The 21,553-nt window shown below is 41.6% G+C and overlaps 1 protein-coding gene across 2 annotated transcripts in view; it reads left to right on the top strand.

Moving 5' to 3' along the window:
• The first annotated feature begins 14,657 nt into the window (after positions 1 to 14,657).
• gli1 (GLI family zinc finger 1) overlaps positions 14,658 to 21,553 on the top strand; it is a 51,323-nt gene continuing 44,427 nt past the window's right edge. For both annotated transcript variants that reach the window (XM_042090235.1, XM_042090236.1), the window contains exon 1: positions 14,658 to 15,005. The gene's annotated coding sequence lies outside the window, so the exon portion shown is untranslated. The remainder of the gene's footprint in view (positions 15,006 to 21,553) is intronic.

Consider the following 21,553-nt stretch of genomic DNA (forward strand, 5'->3'; position numbering starts at 1 on the left):
TGACACAGATGTGGCCAGACAGAGTCATAAAGTATTTTAGAATTGTGAAAACAGATGACTGAGACAAAGGGGGATCATATGTCCAGTTTTATTATGCAATCATGCTGTCTATAAAATGTGTTTGCTTACTTGCCAATAGCCACCTCTCCACCGCTAGGCAAATCCCGGACGATCTGGTGTGTTCCAAGGCTTCCAGCTCAGTTTTAACTGGGATGAGAGTCTGGAAATGCTCTTTGTAAGATGAATTGCTGGGTCATTCTGAAGGACCGGTGGTTGGTGACAAAGTGTAATAACACTGAAATGAAGCGTTTGAAGCGCAAGTTACATCACTAGTTGTCAAATTGTCAAATTGTTATCTATTACAATGACCCTGTTGACACTCCAAATGAGCCCCTAACTCTACGATCTTAAATGACGCATCAATGATATTTGGCATGGTGACATTTAGCCTACTGCTGCCTAGTGTAGCCTACATATTCCAATATGCATTTGAGTTGATTTGAACGATTTATAGGTTTATTCGATATCATTCCAACTTGACTTTTGGAAAAAGGAAGGAACCCTTTAAAGTGGGGAAGTAAACTTATCATTTTTAACGTTAGCATTTTAACGTTAGCATTTTAACGTTAGCATTTTTAACGTTAGCATTTTAACGTTAGCATTTTAACGTTAGCATTTTAACACTTCCTGGTTCCTAAGAAAAAAATCTCTATGGAAAAATGAATGGCGCTTTTGCTAATTTGTGAGTGAAACAACGGCAGTAGAAAAGCAAGACATTCAGTTTTTGAATTTATTATTTGAATGCCTACTGTGGGTCTAACTTTTTGCTAAGTCACACTGTCACAAATGACAACTCAATTCGCCTTATTCACCCGGCGGCCAGAACGAGGCTAAAGGGTACACTTGCCATTACATCTCAGTCTAGCAGATGGTGGTGGTAATGCACTCCGTTTGCAAACTGCCAAGAAAAACTTACTGAAGAAGAAGAACAGGCCAGTGAACCAAAGATTGTTAAGGCGGAGCAAGATACTTGCAGCAGTGGAATAAACTAGATGTACCGCATAGCGGTACAAAATATGACCGCCGCTTAGTCCTGTACATCCATTCCGCGAAAATAAATCATATTAATGAATTAGTCTCCATCTTCTACTCCATCCCCCACTCTTGAAACTTTTGTGTATGCTTGTTTGGAATGTGTGTTTGCGGGCCGCACACAAAGTAGCCTACTGGCGCTGCAAAGGTGAATAGATTTGTAGCACTTGCCAAAAAATTTGTAGCATTGTTATAAAACCTTTAAAATATCTAAACAATCACAAGTAGGGCAGTTCATCACGGTCCATCCATTGCAACTGGACTGATGAAAGGTACACCTGTAGGCTACATTGTATTTGGGAAAAGCAGAAGGTAGCAGCATAATGTATTTATTTGTTTATTATTAAACAAAACAATCCCTGTCAGTTCCATGCAGTTTTCAACAGCTATCAAGAAGAGAGGTCATGTCATGGATTTTTGTGAATGTTTCTTCTTCTACATATGCATAAGTTTAGTCATCTAGTTCATATGATATTCAGCTTTATTGTCAATGCACAAATTAAATACCAGTAGTCTAAAACAAAATGCCGTTTTACCCAGTGATGCAAATAACTGACATGTCCAAAAGGGCCTTCATGAAATGCGTTGCTAGACTGTTCATACACATTTTAACGGGCCAAGTTGAAGAGCTACTGTCCATTATTGTTTGTGCAAATAATATGCTGATTCATGTTCCCTTGCATTTTGCAACTATGAGGTCCATGGTTAGTCTGGCTTTCGCCAGACCAAGCTCAATCTTTTAAGAAATCAAAAAGGAATCGCCGGCAGATCAGCTGAGTTCACCCAGCCTAGTCCATGGTAGGCGCCCGATAGAAATATTGTTTAATTTTGCGATTGAGATATACACGCACTGGCGCCCCCCTGCGACGTGTTCGCCCCCGGTTTCAGAGCTATTCTAAATGCAAAAATGCATAGAGGAAGTTATGACAAAACCGTGACTGTTAACAAACTATAAGCTATATAAGATAGGCCCTATGCTAGGCCTATTACACAACATAACCACAACCAATGGCTTACAGTATCAAGCGGACTTAAGCTGCCACCTCTTGGTGAAAAGTTAATAGTTTTGCATATCAGTAGTAATACATTTCACGCAGCTGTGTGAATCACGGAAAGCGACACTTCTAAATGGAACCCAACACACTGTACAGTAGCTCAAGGTCTGTGGCTAAAGCAGCCATAATGAAAGCGTTATCATTGTTTGGATACTTCACACACACGTGTTTTTTAATCGCATAGACTACTACTACCAAGCTGGAATCAAAGCACATCGACTCTCACACCCTAAACACACATTTCGAACAAACAAAAAACGTCTCAGTCTCACGGTATAGCCATAGGCAAAACTGTATTGGACCGGTGTAACATTGGTACTAAATCATCCATCGCAAAGAATGATTTTTGTAGCACGTGCAACAAATATGTGTAGGTACAGCCCTGCCCTGGATACATCTCTCAACGTGCGCTCTAAAAGATTTGGTTTAAATGGAGATGTAGATCACGGGTGCGTTAATAAATCTACATTGCGGCGATGACACAAATTATTCACTTTGACGAATTTATGTAGTTTCAGTCCTAGTTACTTTACTTTGAGCCATGCACTTCCTTACTTGAATCACCTTTGAAAATAGAGGATTGAAGTAGCCTATATGGGTGTTTGGGAATGAACGTTGACTCAGATGCTTTTTGAGACTTTGAGCTAAATGTCCCAGCCCGGTGTTTAGGATGCATCATAGACAGGTTATCTTTCAGGTAGCCTATATTTTCCATTAGAAAACCATCACGTAGCGAACGTGTTGTGGCTAACTCACTTAGCTCCTGTTAGTAGCCTAGGTTATGGTCATAAGCAAATGAGAGGACAGTCGAAAGATGCAATTAGTGCTGTTATCAATTCATCAATAATCAAATTGGCCTCCATCACTCAACCAATGCTAACGGTAACATTATTTTACCTACTCTAAGCTATTGATATAACTTAAGATTAACGTAGCCTACCTGCAGTAAAAACCAAGCATGTCCGATAAACATTCTCAGATTTATTTCGGCTTCAAGAAGAAATGGGAATTACATGTCATGCAGAAATCATCCTACCCTTATTAGACGTTCTCTGCGGTAACTACAGTCTTGTCCTTGTAGGAAGCGTAGTGTCTTTCCAACCCACTTTAGATTAACTTCCAACAAAATTACGTCTCACTGCAACGATGCGCCATCTGGTGGACAAACGACTACGTGACACCAATACTGGAAATTCAGCCAAATTATTATGATGAATATTTTTGGTTTTCCTTTAATCCTACTGAATTTGTAATGATGTATCGCCCGTTGTAATTGCCGATACTGACGGTATGTGCGTTCCTGTGTGTGTGTGTGCGTGTGTATATGTGTGCACCACCATCTACAGGCCAATGAGTGTACAGTCACTAAATGTACACAGACCCCCCCCCCATGGATGAAATTCTACGAAACTTGGCATACCCCCAGAGAATGTCAGGTTAATCATACACATACAGTGCAGTTCTGAACATCTTAACTGAAGAGAGGGGCGATTAAAGCAGAATGATATTGCATTTTCATTTTTACCGGGGGGGTGCAAATCACAAATGAGTGATTATGGGCTAGGTTGATGTGGGCCCTTGAGACCAACATACCATACAAATTTCTTTATCCTCGGTGCCACGTTTCAGGTAGTTATTTAGGAAAAACTGCATTTTTTGGGTTTTGGGGGGCCCCGCGCGAGGGGGGGAGTGGCCCCCGGGGACCAAGTGAAATTTTTCCGTAAAAGTCTAGTGGGGCTACATACCCACCAAATTTCATGTGCCCCGGTGGTTCGGTGTCCCGGGTATCGTTGACCAAAAATTCAGGAAGAAGATGACGGGGGAAAAAAAAAAAAAAACTTTGACAATCCCTATACGAGCGCTTCGCTAGCGGCGGTCATAATAACCAGTACCTGGTTATTTATTATAAGGTCGATTTTCTCCACCCTGCTGAAAAAACCAGCCTGACCAACTAAAGGTGGTTTGCTGGTTGACCAGCTTGTTAACCAGCATGTTTGACCACCCTGTGATGGTTGACCTGCTAGACCAGCAAAACTCTTGCGAAAACATACCTTCAGCTGGTTTTCCCAGCTTATGATGGTAATTCAGCTGGTTTTGCTTGTCGTACCACCTCAAGCCGGTCATTTTAGCTGGTGTTGCTGGTCTATAGTGCTGGTTTAACTGGCCATGCCAGCTTATGTTGGTCATTCTAGCAAACCAGCATGACCAGCTTGACAGGCTGGTCACCAGCATGACCATCTTGCACCAGCTGTATCACACAAGACAGGCTGGTCACTCCAGCATGACCAGCTTCCTCAGATGGTCACGCCAGCATGTCCAGCTGGTGGCCCAACCAGCTACACCAGTAAAGACCAGCAAGATCTGGAAGATAACCAGCAAAGACCAGCTAAAACCAGCTACCAGCATAAGCTGGTTTCTAGCTGTTTTTTTCAGCAGGGCAGACTGGAATGCTGAAAAATGCTAAAAATGTACCTGAAATGTTCAGAAGGGTTTGAGGATCATGAAAACATACCCAAAATTCACATTCTTAACTCTATAGATCCAAGCTCTTAGTATATGTGGTGAAATTCTGAGCTATGGCCATAGACTTCAATGGAGCAGTCGCTGCCTCTGCTCTGCATAAAGGGGGACATTGTTTATCCAGACTTACACTGAAAATTGATATTCGTCATAGTCAGTGAAGGACTTTATTTGCCATCTGACGGTCTTAAAAGTGACTCATGTGTATCAGATACCTCTATCCTAAGCGACAACGACTCTCAACCGCCAACTGATTGTCAGGTGCAACGAGCTTCACAACGGCCACAGATAAAGCTTACCAAACTAGCCTTAGAATAGATTTAGAGATGACTTAAGACTGAAGCCACATCTTGCACGCACTTCTCTTACTTACAGGTTCTGTCAGGAACGACAGAATCAACAGTCTGGATTTTTACAATTATTATACATGGGGCCTAAATTTCATTGATGGGCAAAGTTGAGCAATGAGCATAGTGTTTTAAGAATCAATTAAAACTATGGAATGTGGGATTATGTTTTGTACTTATAGGATCATGTGGTTGGTATTACATTTTGGAGAGTTGATAAAGTATATATCCACAAGCAGCAACTTTGGACTGTTTTCTACACTTTCGAGAGCTTCAAATCATCATTATCATTAAAAATCATTGAAAAGAACCAATTTTGATCTAATTGTATGTGACAATGTGAAGTCTCTCCCCCTGCCAGAGGACAGACTGCAATGTTATTTTTTATTATAATTTACAGCTTATGGGGTTTATATTGTTGTGTCAGATAAATTTAAATTTCACATTATACTGTTTCCTGCTCATGTCATTGTGAAACTACAAAGTGTCAGTAAGCATAAATCTACTTCTTCAGAGCTTGGAGAGTTATGCCTGTGGAATGGGATTGGGAATGGGAAGTCTTGTAATAGGTGGCAGCTTCTTTAGAAGAAAGATAATGACAGGTTGTACTGCCAGTGTTCCCTCAAGGTAGGCACAAGCTACCACCTGTCTTTAATCTCGGCCAGCTCAAGTACGACTTTAGTCATCAAAAGGAACAGTGGGTACTGCAGTGCAGGCCAAATTATGTGCCACTGATGTGCTGTCCACCAATTGGTCTAAATAAACATTAATTCTAGTTCTCTAGAAATCTAGGTTTTCAATGGCAGTAGTGGATTTGCTCAGCCTCGGAAGCAGCCATGGGCATTTAACACAACATTCTGAGAGTAAAGAGAATTATTTTCAAATGTTTTCTACTTGCTTTGCACATTACATTAGAGGGAAAACGTACATTTTTTGTGAAATTTGCTCAGGTGTGTTCTGTATTTGCAAAATTAGCAAATAAATTACATGAAAATGGACTTTGGGCTAAAAATCACTATTTGAAAAAAAAAAAGAGCCTGTCACTCTACCAGGGGCGCAGGAGGCACGGGGGACGTGGGGGATATGTCCCACACAGTGCTGAAGAGACGGCCGTCGTCCCCCTCACTTTTGATAAGGAAAAAAAGCCTTATATACGCTAAATAAATAATAACCTATAGGGTTTGCGCTAACTATGTAAAACTCCCCATTAACAGCATCACATCACTAACCACAGCCATCTACAGTACTGTAAGACTGCACAATCTCATATTCACTCTGTTGGATATCTGAAGCCAGTTTGTCTACTAACAACCATCATTAGAGATGCTTTTCGTTTGGAGCGGCATACTGGTAGGCCATCAAAAGCATAACATTTTCGGTTTGGTTTGGGATCTAATTTACTTTTTGACTGTTTGATTATATTGCTAAATGTTGGGACTGATGGGCACTGAACTCTGGGAGATACATTTGATGGTTCACTGTTATGTTTCATGCAGTTAAAAAAGTGTTGGGATTTCCACCGCTGTTTATTGCGAGACAAGGCAGCCATTCATTGAATAGGGGTTGTGCTGTAATAGAAACCTTTTTGCGTAGCCAAGTAGCCTAAATTGAGTTATTGTTTAATTATGCATGATTTAGTAGGCTACTTTTTATGAAATTCGTAGGCTGGAATGCCTTGAGTCACGCAACAATTGCGTTAAATGTAGTAGCCTTCAGCCTCTGGTAATTAGCTCGAAAGGGGCGGCAAGACAATGAGCTTGAGAACGTGTGTTGGAGACCCATGGTAGGAAAACGACTTTATTAATCCAACCAACAATATAATAAAATATTAAGAAGAGGTGTTATTTCATTGACTTAAATCGAAGCAATGTCTTCTAGTGCTGGTGGACTGATGGCAATTGTTGGTATGGTATAGGCAAATATGGGAACCTGCCTTTATTTGTCCGGCTATAAATAGAATCAATCCCGGGCATAATTTAAGGATTTATGGTAGCCTATCTCCTGCTCAACATGACATTAGCTGTTATGTTTATTGATAATAAACTCAACTAGCCTACTGATCAACTTGTTTTCACTAGCCTAACTATAAAATACAAGTAGCTATATAGGCCTACCCAAAGTTTTTGTTCTAAGACATTTATTTCAAACATAATTTCAAGACACAAATTGGATACTTCAGTTACCTTGGTGCATAAATCCCAGAGAGTAGGCTACCACACCCCAGAGTGATGGGCCTTTCTTACGCGTTCAGTGTGGGGTATAAACAAGCTGAGAATTTAGTGGTGTCACGTCTGGCTGTCACAGACATGGGGAGCTCTTTGAAGCTTGGGATAATGTGGTACAGTTACTACAGTAACAGTATTTTATTTTACTTCTTATGTAATATATATTTTAAATTTTATAAATGCTTTGTTTAAATGCTGTTGGAACAAATAGTAGTTGATTATAAAGGCAACTTTCTGTTGCAATTTTCTGTGTGTTCTGGACTGGTAACTTGTTAAGCCAACATGTTCTAACATTGCATAAATATTAACTGCAGACACATAGTGGAGAGTTGATTTGGTTTATACCAGACAATTTAGGTACTGTAGGCCTAACTAGGCTATTTGATCATGTAGTCTATGTTTGGATCATAGGCATGATGATTCATTCATGGCTTCATAAAATATCAACATCATGTTGCTTTTAGAGTATTCTACCATTGGCCCAAGTAGTGTAAAATAAATCTAAAAAAAATTAAATAAAAGTAGAATTGCACATAGCAAGAAGCTGGTCTGAGGGCAGATCTGGCGTTGTGCTCATCTCACAGTTTTGACAATTTTAATCAAAAAATATTTTGAAAACAATCAATGGTATTATCTTAATATTCTGGCAAGTTTAAAATATGATGGTCGAAAGTGGGCCAGAGGTGGCGATCCGATATCTGAAAATCTGATCTCACTATGGGTTTGTGTTCACAATTTGGTCCCCCTCACTTTCAAAATATCTCCTGCGCCCCTGCACTCTACCAATCATTATTTTGTCCTAAAGCTTCACTGTTTAATGTCTTCCAATTGCATCAGCCGTCAGGGCAGGTGCAGTTAGTGTTGCTCTTTGACCCAAATAGCAATTGTGCCAAATCTCTGCTGTGTTCCCCCTGGATCATATTCCACAGATGTACTGTGAGCACCCTGAAGAATATAGGCAACTTAAGTCAAGGGGCTACTGGACGTAAATAGTCCATGATCCAGTGAGAGCTTGCATCAGTACAGCTCAGGGAATTAATGTCACAGTCCTTGTTGTTCTGCCTTAACCCTACACTGACTCTGACCTCTTATCACACACATAATTTCCTATCCAGGCCTAATTCTGTCAGGTTAAAGTGAATGGTAAACCACCAGGCAGTATTCACCTGTTTGTAAGCTCACAGCTAAAGTGGAGGATGGATAAGTTGGAGTGTGTGAGGCTCTATGTAAGCTCTATGTGAAAGTCTGTAGTGACATAAAGGCTCAGAAGCCGATGTTATCTCATATAACGAAAGTGTTATACCTACCGCCGCCACCACCATCTCCTCCCAAACACAACAAGTGCATTTGCATCTATCTATCTGTTAATATCTGTTCATATAGTGTTATATCTGTTCATATAGTGTAAATATATCTGTGTGCTGTGTCAAATGTATGTCATCACTTACCCTTGCTCTCACTTGCTCTCACTTAGGTGGGTAGCTTATGTAATACCAGCAGAAAATGATGTCAGAGGATCAGTTCTGGGGTGGGGATAGGTTGGATTCTTCTGCTGAAATGCTTTTGCCTCTGTTAACATTTTCTCTTGAAGTATTTCTGGATTGTGAGCTGAAGAATCCAAATAGATTATTCCTAGAAATTGCCAATTATATGTTATATATACAATTATATATATATATATATATATATATATATATATATATATATATATATATATATATATAATCACAAGAATGCATCAGATCAGAACAGAAATCCTGTGCAATTAACTCATTTTGAAATGCTGTGATTGTTATTGTTATCGCCACAATACTCTGAAAAGCATTTATCAACAATGTCTGTGTAAAAGGGACAAAACCCAAATGGACAGTTGTTCACACTGTGTGATACTGCCCCCTTGTGGCACTGAGCTGCGTCCCTTTAAACGTAAGGTCAGGGAAATCCGTTGTTGCACACATTGCAATCGCATCCTTGATAGTGGTTCTCAATCTTTTTTGACCCCCCCCCAGAATAATCAGGTTGCTTTTTTGACCCCCCCCCCCCCCCCCCCCACCCTCCACTACAGGCTCTCTGTACTGTTTTGCCCTCAGACAGAACAACTCATTTCATGTAGATTTACTGCTGCATACTTTTAGATCAGATTTAGATTTAAATTAGAATCTTTAGTTGGAACAATTTTTTTGAGAAGCCAACTCCATGGGCAGCGGTTGAGACTTCTTCTTTGCCAACTACAATGCTATCATGTTCACAATGTTATTATGTTCACTTAGCCCACAAAGTCTGCCATGTTACTTTGCCAGTTTAATGATGCTTAAGGCCAGACTGCCATATACATAAACACTGCATGTAACTGTGTTAGATACGTTAATGAGAACCACATAAAACAGATGAAAAGTGATGGCTTAGCTTACTGTAGAATTGAATAATGTTATTGTTTCACAGATCCTGGCGACCCCCAGACATTACAGCAAAAATTATGAGACCACTGCAAATTTGAATATGACCGTCAACTCATTTGAATGTCACTCAGCAACCGTAGGATGACATCAGAAAAATGTGCAGTGGTCTCTTAATTTTTACCAGAGCTGTATATCACAATCCCCATTTTCCCGACCCCCAGGTTGAGAACCACTGCACTATAAAGCAAGTTTATGAATTGTGTGTAAGTAATGTTCTTAGTTTAGACAATACACATAGCATGGACCGACCAGCTGTGAGCCTCATAAGGACAGTGTTAACTGGATGTATTTTTAGCACTCATGTGAATTGTTATTACACGGCTGTCTGACGCACTGAAGTCCAGGTGTACAGCACTGTTGTATCTGTATAATAACTTGATGATCTCTACAGCAGATGTTTATAAGCTATCAGTTTTAAAATAGTACATTCATATTTTGTGTCAAACAATGTTTAAGACGTATTAACATTTAGGGTTAACCTGGACATGGCCTGGGCTTTAACCAAAATATACCATGGAAATGTAAAATAACACTCCATCACTATAACTGTAATAAATATGGATGGAGAATTTAGTTTCTCACAACCTGACGCAACTGATGTGCTCTTACCATGTTCCTCCCTCCTCTACCTCTCTCTCCTCCACATCCCTCCCTCTCCTCCTCATCCCTCTCTCTTCTCCTCTACCTCCCTCTCCTCCTCATCCCTCCCTCTCCTCCTCTACCTCCCTCTCCTCCTCATCCCTCTCTCTCCTCCTCATCCCTCCCTCTCCTCCTCTACCTCCTTCTTCTCCTCATCCCTCCCTCTCTCTTCTCCTCATCCCTCTCTTCTACCTCCTTCCTCTCCTCATCCCTCTCTCCTCCTCTTCCTCCCTCTTCTAATACTACTTTCTCCTCCTCCCACACTTTGACTAGTATTCATCATGTAGGCAATCCTATCCCCTACTAATTGTGTTGGCAGATGTAGTCATTCTTAGCTATGGTTTCCTCTGCACTGTAGATGTTATTTTGTTGCTGTAAGTCACTTTGGATAAAAGTGTCTGCTAAATGAATACATGTAAATGTAAATAATTTCTAAAGTAAACCCTTCTGGAAGTTACATTACATGACAATAATCAAACACATTTTATCTTTAAAAATGTTAAAATATTTCAAAATAATTTCAAATGGCAGCAACATCCTCTCAATGTCACTGAATCTCATTGCTTACGTCAAGAAGACTGGTTGTTTACCCATTTCACCTTAACACAATTATGTCTGGCATTCTAGTAACTATTCTAGTTATTGCATTGTACATGCTATACTGTCACTGTCTGATAGCTTATTTTAGTATATTATTAGAATGTTATTTTGTAATAATGTAATTGTAGTAATGTAGTAATGTAATATCTACTTTTAGCCTTACAATTGTTTAAGTGACTGTATACTATATTAAAATATAAAAAAAACCAACAAAAAACAACAACAGAAATCTTTCAGTTATAAGAAATATCTTGAATTTCCCCTGGAGGATCAATAAAGTATCTATCTATCTATCTAAATATGATATTACGTTTTGAAAAATATATTAATTCTATCAAAATATAAATGCAAATAATTGCATAATAATCAAATTATTACTATATAAAACATTATGACTTGTTATGCAGTTGAAAGCCACAGTCCTCCAAGCTACCATAGCAGTTCCTTACCTCTGCAGTTGAAAGCCACAGTCCTCCAAGCTACCACGCAGGTGCGTGGGGTCAGTTCAGCGAGTCTCTCCGCCTGTCCGTCCTTTCCCTTTTTGCCTCTCTCTTCTCTCCTGGCCGCAGAAAAGGTGGAACAGCACAGCAGCAGTGCAGCACCTTTATATGGGGCGGCCAAGGGATCCTATCAGTAGCAGCCAGGGACCCCAAGCCAATGGGAGCCAAAACGTGCAGAGGACCATCTGCAACGGAAAAATAAATCCTGTAAAGATTTTGTGGATTTCGGAGACCAAGATAATGGTGTCCAGCTGCCTCCTGTCTTGGTAACAGATGCACTCTCCTCTAACTGAGCGTTGATCTTGCAGTGGCCTAGAGTGAACCAGACCCACACGGGCCATGAAGAGAGCAGGTGCACGGTGCCCGAGGGTGCTGTGTCTTGGTTATTCCTGAGGAGAAGAGGCACACTGTGTGTGCACGGTGCCCGAGGGTGCTGTGTCTTGGTTATTCCTGAGGAGAAGAGGCACACTGTGTGTGCACGGTGTCCGTGGGTGCTGTGTCTTGGTTATTCCTAAGGAGAAGAGGATTGCACTGTGTGTGCAGGAAGATGCATTATTGCTTTGTTATTAGGCAAGAGCATATTCAACATTTTCACTGAGCCAGGATATACAAAACAAAACCTGTGAATGACTGTTCAAGTATTTGCAAGTCCGTCCCGAAATAGTTTCGTGTTTTTATTTACATACCATTTGCTGTTCTAATTTCTGAAAAACTTGAATGTTTCATCACGTCACGTGTCAGTGACGGGATCTTTGCCAAGCAGCTTCCAATTCCAGAACGATTCTGTTTACCGGTATATATGCTGCAAATGATTGGTGTATGGTATATTAAGCCAAGTACTATGGTATATTGAGCCATGTACTTTTATTAAAAAGGGGGGAAAGAGTGTCTGTAGTGAGAGCTAGGAACTAATTATTACACAAGCCTGCAGCAGGAAAGTGATGGGTAGAGATTCATTTTCTCCTTTTCACTTGCCATGAATAGAATGGGCACTCGTGCTCCACTATGTCTGACTTTTCCCCCTGAGCGTAATCCCTTGGCGGTTGTAATCTGTCAATTAGCTTTAGCGGATTTATGTGAATGGACACCTGCAACTTTTATTTTGGTCCCGTTAACCCCACATCTCAAACATTAATGGAGGCTAACAGACAGATGGGCTAACATGTTCCTCCCGCCAAGCTAGATCTTGGCCCACAAAGGGTGTATCCAAATCTTGTCACTCACAATTTGTCTGCAGAATACTATCTAATCTATGAGAGACTGTCCTTGTGTTGTGTTTTCTGGTTTTATTTATTTTCCATTTGCAAAATACTGTGTTGTGAGGCCTAAAAAACATCGTATGCACATGTGAGTGCACTCTTAAAACGAATGTGTTGAAAACAACACAACTTGCATTGTTTTTAACACATCTCTGTGTCCAGATAGGAACAACAGAGTTTGTGTTGCTTCCTTTTTTTATCTGTTACACAATATGTGTTGGAAATAACACAAAATAACTTGTTTGTGCAGTGCACACAACTTGAGTGTGCATGTTTAACATGTTTGGTGTTGATTAGCACAAGTTTGCATGCACACATACTCATACCTGTGTCTGTGCATGCATGTCAATATGTGCATCTGTGAGTGTGCATGACTGCAAAATCTAAACTGCAACCATGAAAATGTACTGCACTTAACAGTGGCAATGTACTGTACATGCATGCCTTCTCTGCACAAATGCATGTTTGCATGTGACACAACAGTGTATGCATGTGTATGTATCAGAGTGTGTCTATGCGCACACAAGTAAATACCATCTGCAGTACTGTGAAGCTATCACTGGACATGTTGCTATGGCAACAACTTTTCCATTCAGAACTTACCTCTCAAGCTGATATGAATGGCACACAAGTCCACCATTCGGAATCTCAGTGGCAGGCATATGGCCCCTGCATCTGCGTGACTGTAAGTACTAAGACGCTCTGCTTCATTGCTGGGCCCTGAAACCATTCACAATCTGGTTTAATCACCAGCGCGTATGTTCTCAATGGACTCCTGCTTTAGACAGGTCACCAGCTGCTAAGCTCAGCCTCCAGGAATCAGTAGCCTAATGCAGATGTAAGGGTGATCCTTCAGTCACATTTATTCTAGAGCAGCATGCGGTCAGTAATTGGGGTTAATTTGCAATATCATAATACGCATACAAATTATCTATTTCATTCATGTATCTGGATATTTATGTAGCCTAGGCCTATCTGTTGCACTCTGTTTATTCATGTATTTGTTTATTTATTGGAGACAATCCAAAAAAGGACATTAGGCTACTCTTAGAGCTAACAGATGTTTTATATAGAGAAGAATTTGAACATAAACCTTGTTAAAATGCTTCTCTGTCTAAAACATCTGTTAACCAAGTCTTAACCAGCTCTGTTCACTATGAAAACCATTACAATACATATTAAACAATATTTTAAAGTATAAAAATCGAACAATAACCAAAAGACATTAAGACAAGGAAACCAAGACTGTAACAAATATAAATTCATTACAATGAACATGCCTTACTCAAACACTAATGATTGATAGTCGAAATTATATTATGTTAATCTAACGACTGCCATGAACAGGATTTGGCGTCCTTTGGACTAGAACAAACTGTGTGGCGGTTGGCATTTCGCCATTTTATAAACAGATTTATGTTACTGTGAAGACGTAGGCTACATTTGAACCCAATGGAACGCTCCTCCTGTGCGCACTCCACTCCATTCCAGGTTTTGCGGTGAACCGCCAAGTCAAACTGGCTAAGATGGGGACAAGACTGAGCATCCCGAGCCACACAAGTAGTCTGAAAGTAGCAGACGGAAAGTTGAGCTGAAAACATAAAAGACACGTGACAAAGACGAACAAAACTAATTGTTGAGTTCAAATAAAGATTTCTACCGGCTATTATTAATATTTGTATTATCATCATCATGATTATTATGAATAATAATAAATAATATTGTTATAGTTATCAATATTGCCAGCTTTTCAAACTCATATAATAATAATGTTTTAGTGAGCGCGCAGGACTTGATGAGAGGCTGTGACGGCGGAGTAGCCAAGTCCCAGTTCAGATTTTTTTCAGGAAAAACAAAAAGTTAACTTCCTGTTTCGGGGTGGTCCACGGAGTCTGAGAAAGGGAGAGGGAGGGGGAGAGAGGGGGAGAGGGAAGGAGGGTTCGCATTCTCGCATAGCCTCTGCAACTTAGGGTCCGCGAGACACGGGCACCGAAAATGTATCGGGATTTGCTTCAAGTCACTCGCATCAAGACATAACTTTTGCGAAACTTTTCTGGCGCAACCATTAAAGTGGATACATGAAGACTTCATCACGGGAGTAAACTGTGTGATTCCAAGAAGTACAAACCGTCTCCATCTGCATATGTCTGCTCAGGGAGAGAAAGAGGGGGCTTTATTGGAAATTCTCTAACCCCCAGTGGGACGCTCTCTGCCCCCTTTCTCCAAAAGTTCCTCCAAGGAAAGCCGAGTTTGCTGGGATCAATTTAAGGCCACCTACTGATGCAGACAAGCGCAACGCCGTGTACGAGGTATTTTCATATTCTGTCAATTCACGCTGAAATTAGATAATTAATGTGTGAGAATTTTGTGGATATTAGTAGTTATATTAACAGCCTTGTCTGTGTACAAAACGCAATGCCTTTAAAATGCTGTCTTTTATTAACGGGTCTTGAATGGGGTGATGGTCTCAAAGTAAGTGCATTATGAGTTTGTTGATCAAGTGGAATGTTTGCGCATTGATTAGCAATACAAACATGTCTTTACAACAGCACTGTTTTACTCAGTGCTCATAGTCACTTGTATTGCTTAATATAAACACTCTGAAACCGTAACGTGTGCTGAAGAAAAAGATAAAGCCCTAAGCCACATATTGTCGAGCTCTCGAAGACCACCCGTGAGTGTTGGTAAATACTTGTGTAGTTTGAAGTGTTCTTTCAGAACATGATACAAGTCCTCATCACTAAGCACAACTAAGAAATGTTTTGGAGACTTGTCAGGATCATCGCTATATTACAGATGACAGCGTATTTTTCATGTTATTGGCAGTTAAAAAGTTGCAGTCCACATAGCTGAACGCCCATAATTCCTTTACGAGCCGCAAATTTTACTCAACGTGTTGACACGCTCCGGTTCTCTAAACGTTCGGCTAATTCTGCGCATACTGAGATAACGCCGTTTAACATTCCTTAATCAAAGTCACGATTTGTTTTTACAAACACAACTGACATAAATGGTAGAGATTATGTGTCTGTATTTTTTGTTTAGGCTATTTTGTCTTTGCAATAACCGTGCAAATTATTCACGTACCAATTTCGAGGCTCCCATTCGCCCGTGCTGTTTGATTGTCTGCATTTTCTGTACAAAACTGATCACATAAACTCTCTCCTTGAGTGTGTGGAGGTCATATCATTCCATTGAGGGTCGTAGGGCCGCATCTCCACAGCTGTTTCTTGTAACCTGAAATACTTTAGGTGCCAGTATTTTTTCCAAATGTTCATGGGCTCTGTCGGCCAGGAGACCTACCGCAGTACGATATTATTATATGGATTAACATTCTGTGTATTTATTTTCATTACATTCATTTAGAAAAAAACATCATCTGCTGATTTGGGATGAAACATCAATCCCATGGGCTTTAGTCTTCAGTGTTACCAATTCATTTTGTGAAAGTGTATTTAGACGCTACACAGAAATAATATTACGTTAGTACAGATTCCTACTGCATAACCAGAATATTATCAGCGTGTGTACTACATGCCATCTAAGCTAATTTAAACGAAATAGTGTAAACTCTGAGTGTTAGCTATTTACCGCACAACCATGTATAGGCCAAATCTCATCTCATTTGATACACCGAGTGCCGAGAAAATAAGACAAATGAGGTATGAAACCCCATTATGGTGACTAATCCTTTTAGGAGAAAACGCTCAAAATATAGGCTAAATAACCTGGCGCTTAAGAAAAGATCTTGCATTCAGTCGAAACTTTATTAGCTGTTAAGTAAGGCTTGTTATATAGTCATAAAGTGGGCAATAACTTTGTACAGTATGAGAAACTGAGAAGAGAAACAGAGAGAGTGGGAAAAGGACAGGATGAATACGCTTGTCAAAAAGAGGGAGTGGGAAGACTTTGTTAGTGTGAGAGGGAGAGGACTTGATGTAAAACCTTATGTAATCTTGACTAATCTGTGTGATTGCCCTATAAAGATCTGCTTCATCTCATAATGTGGTTAAATCATGAATATGGCAAGATGCAATGGAACCATAAATCTGATCTTCATGTAACAAACCAAAATGCACTACCCCTGCGCTGGCCTTACATGACCACAAGTGGCAAGAATTGTGAAAATGAGAAAATCCTGGAATTGGTGGAAAGTACTAATGAGGACATAATGAGCCTCTGTAGCTGAATCTGCAATGTCACTGTTGATATAATTTTTGTGTAACTGGGCAACTAAGTACTCATTGGACCACTGTACAGAAAGCACTAGTGACCATGTTTTTATTTTTCTGTGATCATAAAATACAAGCTTCCTCAGTAAGACCTCAGACAGGCAGCTATGAGCATGGTGTCAGTGAAATGATTACACATCCTTTACATCCATGTTGACAGATGACATGGCTTTTTCCCTTGACCGTCATGTACACTTAATCATTCCTCTTGTATATGTATGTATGACCCACTAGCTGTAGAGTGTTAATCAGTAGCTCTTCTGAGCATCTGCTGTGTTCAGAAGAGGACCCTCAGGCCACAAAGGGCCCAGACAAGCAGCAGTGGCCAGTCAGTTAGCCGGTCGACTGACCGGACCCGCTCAAGGTTGCGCCGGAGAGAGTGCACTTGCACTTTGGGACGCGTGAAAGGCCCAGTAGGGGTGCTTCCTCTTCCCCCCTGGCCTTTATCTGTGCGTGATGGCCCTGTGTTAAAGCCAAAAGGAGCCCATTAGGAGAGGTCCTGAGCAAATAAACCATCCAGGAAGGCCTCACAGATGCCAGGCCAGAGCCTTCTCTTTATACTGTAAGGGGGAACTTGCATTGTGCTTTGACACAAAAGTGTTAATCAGGACAGGTTTTCTTTTGGGCTTTTATTTTGGCCCCTACACTAGTCGGGGAGGGAAACTTGAATGTGTCGGCAGCATAATGTGTGGATCCACGGTTCACAGATGTATGTTAATAGTATAACTCATCCAATGTAAAGGCAGAAAAGAAACATAATCCATTCCGTGTCATCACAGACTCATTGTTTTGTCAGATGTCTCCCAATTGTCTGGAGAAGTTTGAATATGCTCTCTGGTCTATGGTAGGGCAGTGTGGTATGTTTGGTAGACATAAACTACCGAAAAAGAATGGTTGGAAAATCGGTGTAGAAATGATTCATATACGTGCTACTAAGGGATGCTTACTTGGACTTGGAGTCCAAAGATAATCAGGGGGAGAAAGAGAGAGAATGATGGTAAGAGTGGGAGAACACTTGAACTTCTTGAACTTCCCCTGGGGATCAATAAAGTATATATCTATCTATCTATCTATCTATCTATCTATCTATCTATCTATCTATCTAACAGAAGTTGGCAAGAAGGCAACAGCATGAGGCGCTGCTGTTTTCCTCCTGACTCCCTTTTTGGGCTGCGCCGCAAGGGACACCCGTCACGTGACACAGGAGTCCTATCCTCCTCCTCCTCCTCCTCCTCCTCCTGCTCCTGTCCCCCTTCACCACCAACCCCCACCCCCCCCCCCCCCCCCCCCCACCACCACCTCCTCCGATCTGAGACCACCCTCACTGGGATCAGAGGGCCTCAATCAGGCCCTTTCACACCCCGTGAACCTGAAACAATCAGGGTTTAATAGCAGCTGTCTATCCATGGCCGGAGCTCTGAACACTGCGTCAGAGGGAGGGGTTAGCAAGGACAGGGACCATCCAGGGGACACACACACTCACACACACACTTATACACACACACACACACACACACACACACACACACACACACACACACACACACACGCACACACACACACACGCACACACACACACACACTCATACACACACACACACATACACACACACACACACACAATGCTCCTGCAGCCCCACTCTATAACCCCACAAGCCTTTTCTCTCGGCGTCTATTTTGTGTCTTTGCGATGCTGTGAGGAGGATAAGGAGGATAAGGAGGACAGGCGCAGAGAAAGGATGTTTTATCTCCATCTTTCTTTTTCTTCTCTTTTAGTCGCCTGTGTTTTGGAGCCTTTGCTCCAAGCCTATTTTACCTCCTGCTATGAATATTTTTCTCAGAACCCCTTGTTTTCCTTTGCTTTTTTGTGTTTTGCTGGCATATTTCTTCACTCTGTTGGTCAGCCTGAATTATTTTCTCTACCAAACCATCCATATCTTTGTTGTGCATGCAATTTACAAACTCTGTGGTATCATTTTGACATTATCATTGCCAAAAAGTTATATTTAATTTTAAATTAGGACTTATAATGGTAGATAACTGTGACCTAAAAATGTCACATCAAATATCTTCTCTCTCTCATTTGGACACATTCACCATTCAGGCAGCACGTTTACTTCTCTACCTCTTTTCAGTTTCTCCTTTTAGATTGGGGGTCACTCCCAGCCAGGCATTCAGATTGTGTCTAGTCAGTAATCAAGCAGGCTCAACACTATTGTAATGGAGGAGGGACTGGCCTTTTGCTAAGTAGCCGGTTTGACACCAAAGGGCAAAGGCCTTAAATGTCTGGTAATGTTGAGAGTCATTAGTCTAAAGTCACACATAATGGGAAATGCATGCTCCTGAATGGGAATTTGGAAAGAAAAGAACATCAACAAACAGAGGCGGCTAATACTGCTCAAGTAACAATGCTGTTTGTTACTCGTCTGTGAAAATATTATCCTGACTTTACCTCTCTATCCTGACTTTACCTTCTGCTATCATTTGTCTTAGATATTTGACACTCTAAAAAGGCCCTGTCAGGGACTCCTGAAGACAAACGTGCTCATCTTGCTCTGAACCCTGTGTTTATCTGTTGTTTAAGACCTCGTCAGTGAAAATCGTGTAGTGAAGAGAGACGTCATAATCTGTTAGCGTGGATCTAACTGCCTATTCTTTTTGAATGTGCGCTGAACGTCCACATGTGTGGCATGCACATTTGTGTGTGTGTGTGTGTGTGTGTGTGTGTGTGTGTGTGTGTGCAACAGCCACATGTGTGAAGAATGTGTCCATGGTTGGTCGGATCCACGGGAGCTGAGCTAACAGTAACAGGCGGACTGGATCTCCCTCCCCTTACTGGCATTAGGGGGAGGGAGGGGCAGCACCTCTTTCTCTCCCTCTCCTCGTCACCTCCTCCTTCTCCACCTCCTCCTCCTCCTCTTCCTCTCCTGATCCACTGGTGCCTTTGAATGAGGGTGGCTGAGTCTTGCGTCTCATGTGGTAGATATTAGCAATAAAACCATTGCTAATGAGAAGCAGGTGAAGGCGAAATGGGAATCTTATGCCAGAGTGATCTTTGCTTATTCCCATGTTGTGTTAGCTTTGCTCATCACAATGGGCGACGTGGTCCAGGCCAATGCAGGCGCTACTCAGTGCTCGGGCAAGGGCCGGGGGCAGGGAAGGTGGGGGGGCCGGGGGCAGGGAGGGTGGGGGATCCTGTGATGAGACAAAGAGCTCTGAGAAACACTATCTGCTTGTCCCTCCAGGTTTTTGCACCCATCAAATCGTTGCTTGGATTTGGTTTCGAAACAGTTCGCTAGTCACATGAAATGCTTGGTCTCCATAATGAGGTGCCATTCATTCTGTGTGGATTGTGAGTCTTACTGTCGAGCATAAGGGATTGCTCCAAAACGGACTCATTTTATCCCATTTTATGGAAGATTTTTTATGCATTTATCAAATGATATTTACAGTAAGATTACATTTTTGCTGACATCTAGGTCAGAGTATTCCCCAATGTAACCTGAGTCTAAGACAAAAGGGGAAGAGGGGACTGCTGTGAATACCTAAAGCGCATAATGATATTTGATAAGAGTTTTCACAGACATAAATCTGTGTGCACAGACTCTTTTAAATGAGTTAAAGTACTCCTCTGAGAAAGCTTGGGACAAAAGAGGTGTTTCCTGCATGTGTGTCTTGGTGTCATCGTCATTGACAAGATGTATCTCTCCCAGAGAGCGGCGCACCAGCGGCTAAGCCTGAGGGTACATTGACTAAAAGATGTTTATGTTTGCTTTTACACTTGTCTCAAAGAGTTAAACTGCCATTGAAATGCTGAATGGGTCAGCCGTCGCTGCCACAAAGGCACCTACCGCATGGTCCTGCCTGAAGCAAGGCATGAGACCTACACACACTGCAGCCCACATACCAAGGGCTCCCTCTGAACGACAGCCCTCAGGGGTCAGTGGGGAAAAAGTGTGTATGTGTATGCCTGTGTGTGTGTGTGTGTGTGTGTGTGTGCAACAGTTTGTGTGTGTGTCAGAGAGAGAGAGAGAGTGAGAGAGAGAAATGGGCGGAGGGAGGGAGAGAGGGAGGAAGGAGGAGGAGAAAGCTCCTCTCCAAAAATGTTGTTGATGTCATTGGTGTCCTCCTCCTCGAAGACTGAAAGCAGAGAGGAGGCCATGTTTATTATTCGCCTGTGTTGCCATGGCGACTTGGTGCTAGTGTGCCGTCATCAGTGTAATTAGAAACCTTTGATGTTGCATCGCTTTTCTCTCTGTAAACTTGACGTGACGACGACAGGATCCAAGATTTTCTCTGTGGCTGTTGCATATATACATTGCATCTGTTTCCCAGCAATGTCACAGAAACCAAGTGAGAGGAGGCTGTTTTGTGTCACTGTGTGAAATTTGTCTCTGCAGATATTGCTGCACGTTTTGGAAGTTCATAGGTGTTCACATTGCGTGTGGTGATGGTGCGCATCTAAATCAAAATGTGCCATCTCCGTGGAGATAAAGATCCAGCCGTCGGCAGCTGGTCTCTCCCACACTCCCACACTCCCACACACACACACACACACACACACACACACACACACACACACACTCCCACAGGTCTTCAACAGCCACCTTATCTCTGCCTACCCT

The sequence above is a fragment of the Alosa sapidissima genome, chromosome 4 (genome assembly GCF_018492685.1).
Source record: "Alosa sapidissima isolate fAloSap1 chromosome 4, fAloSap1.pri, whole genome shotgun sequence".
Taxonomy (NCBI): Eukaryota; Metazoa; Chordata; class Actinopteri; order Clupeiformes; family Clupeidae; genus Alosa; species Alosa sapidissima.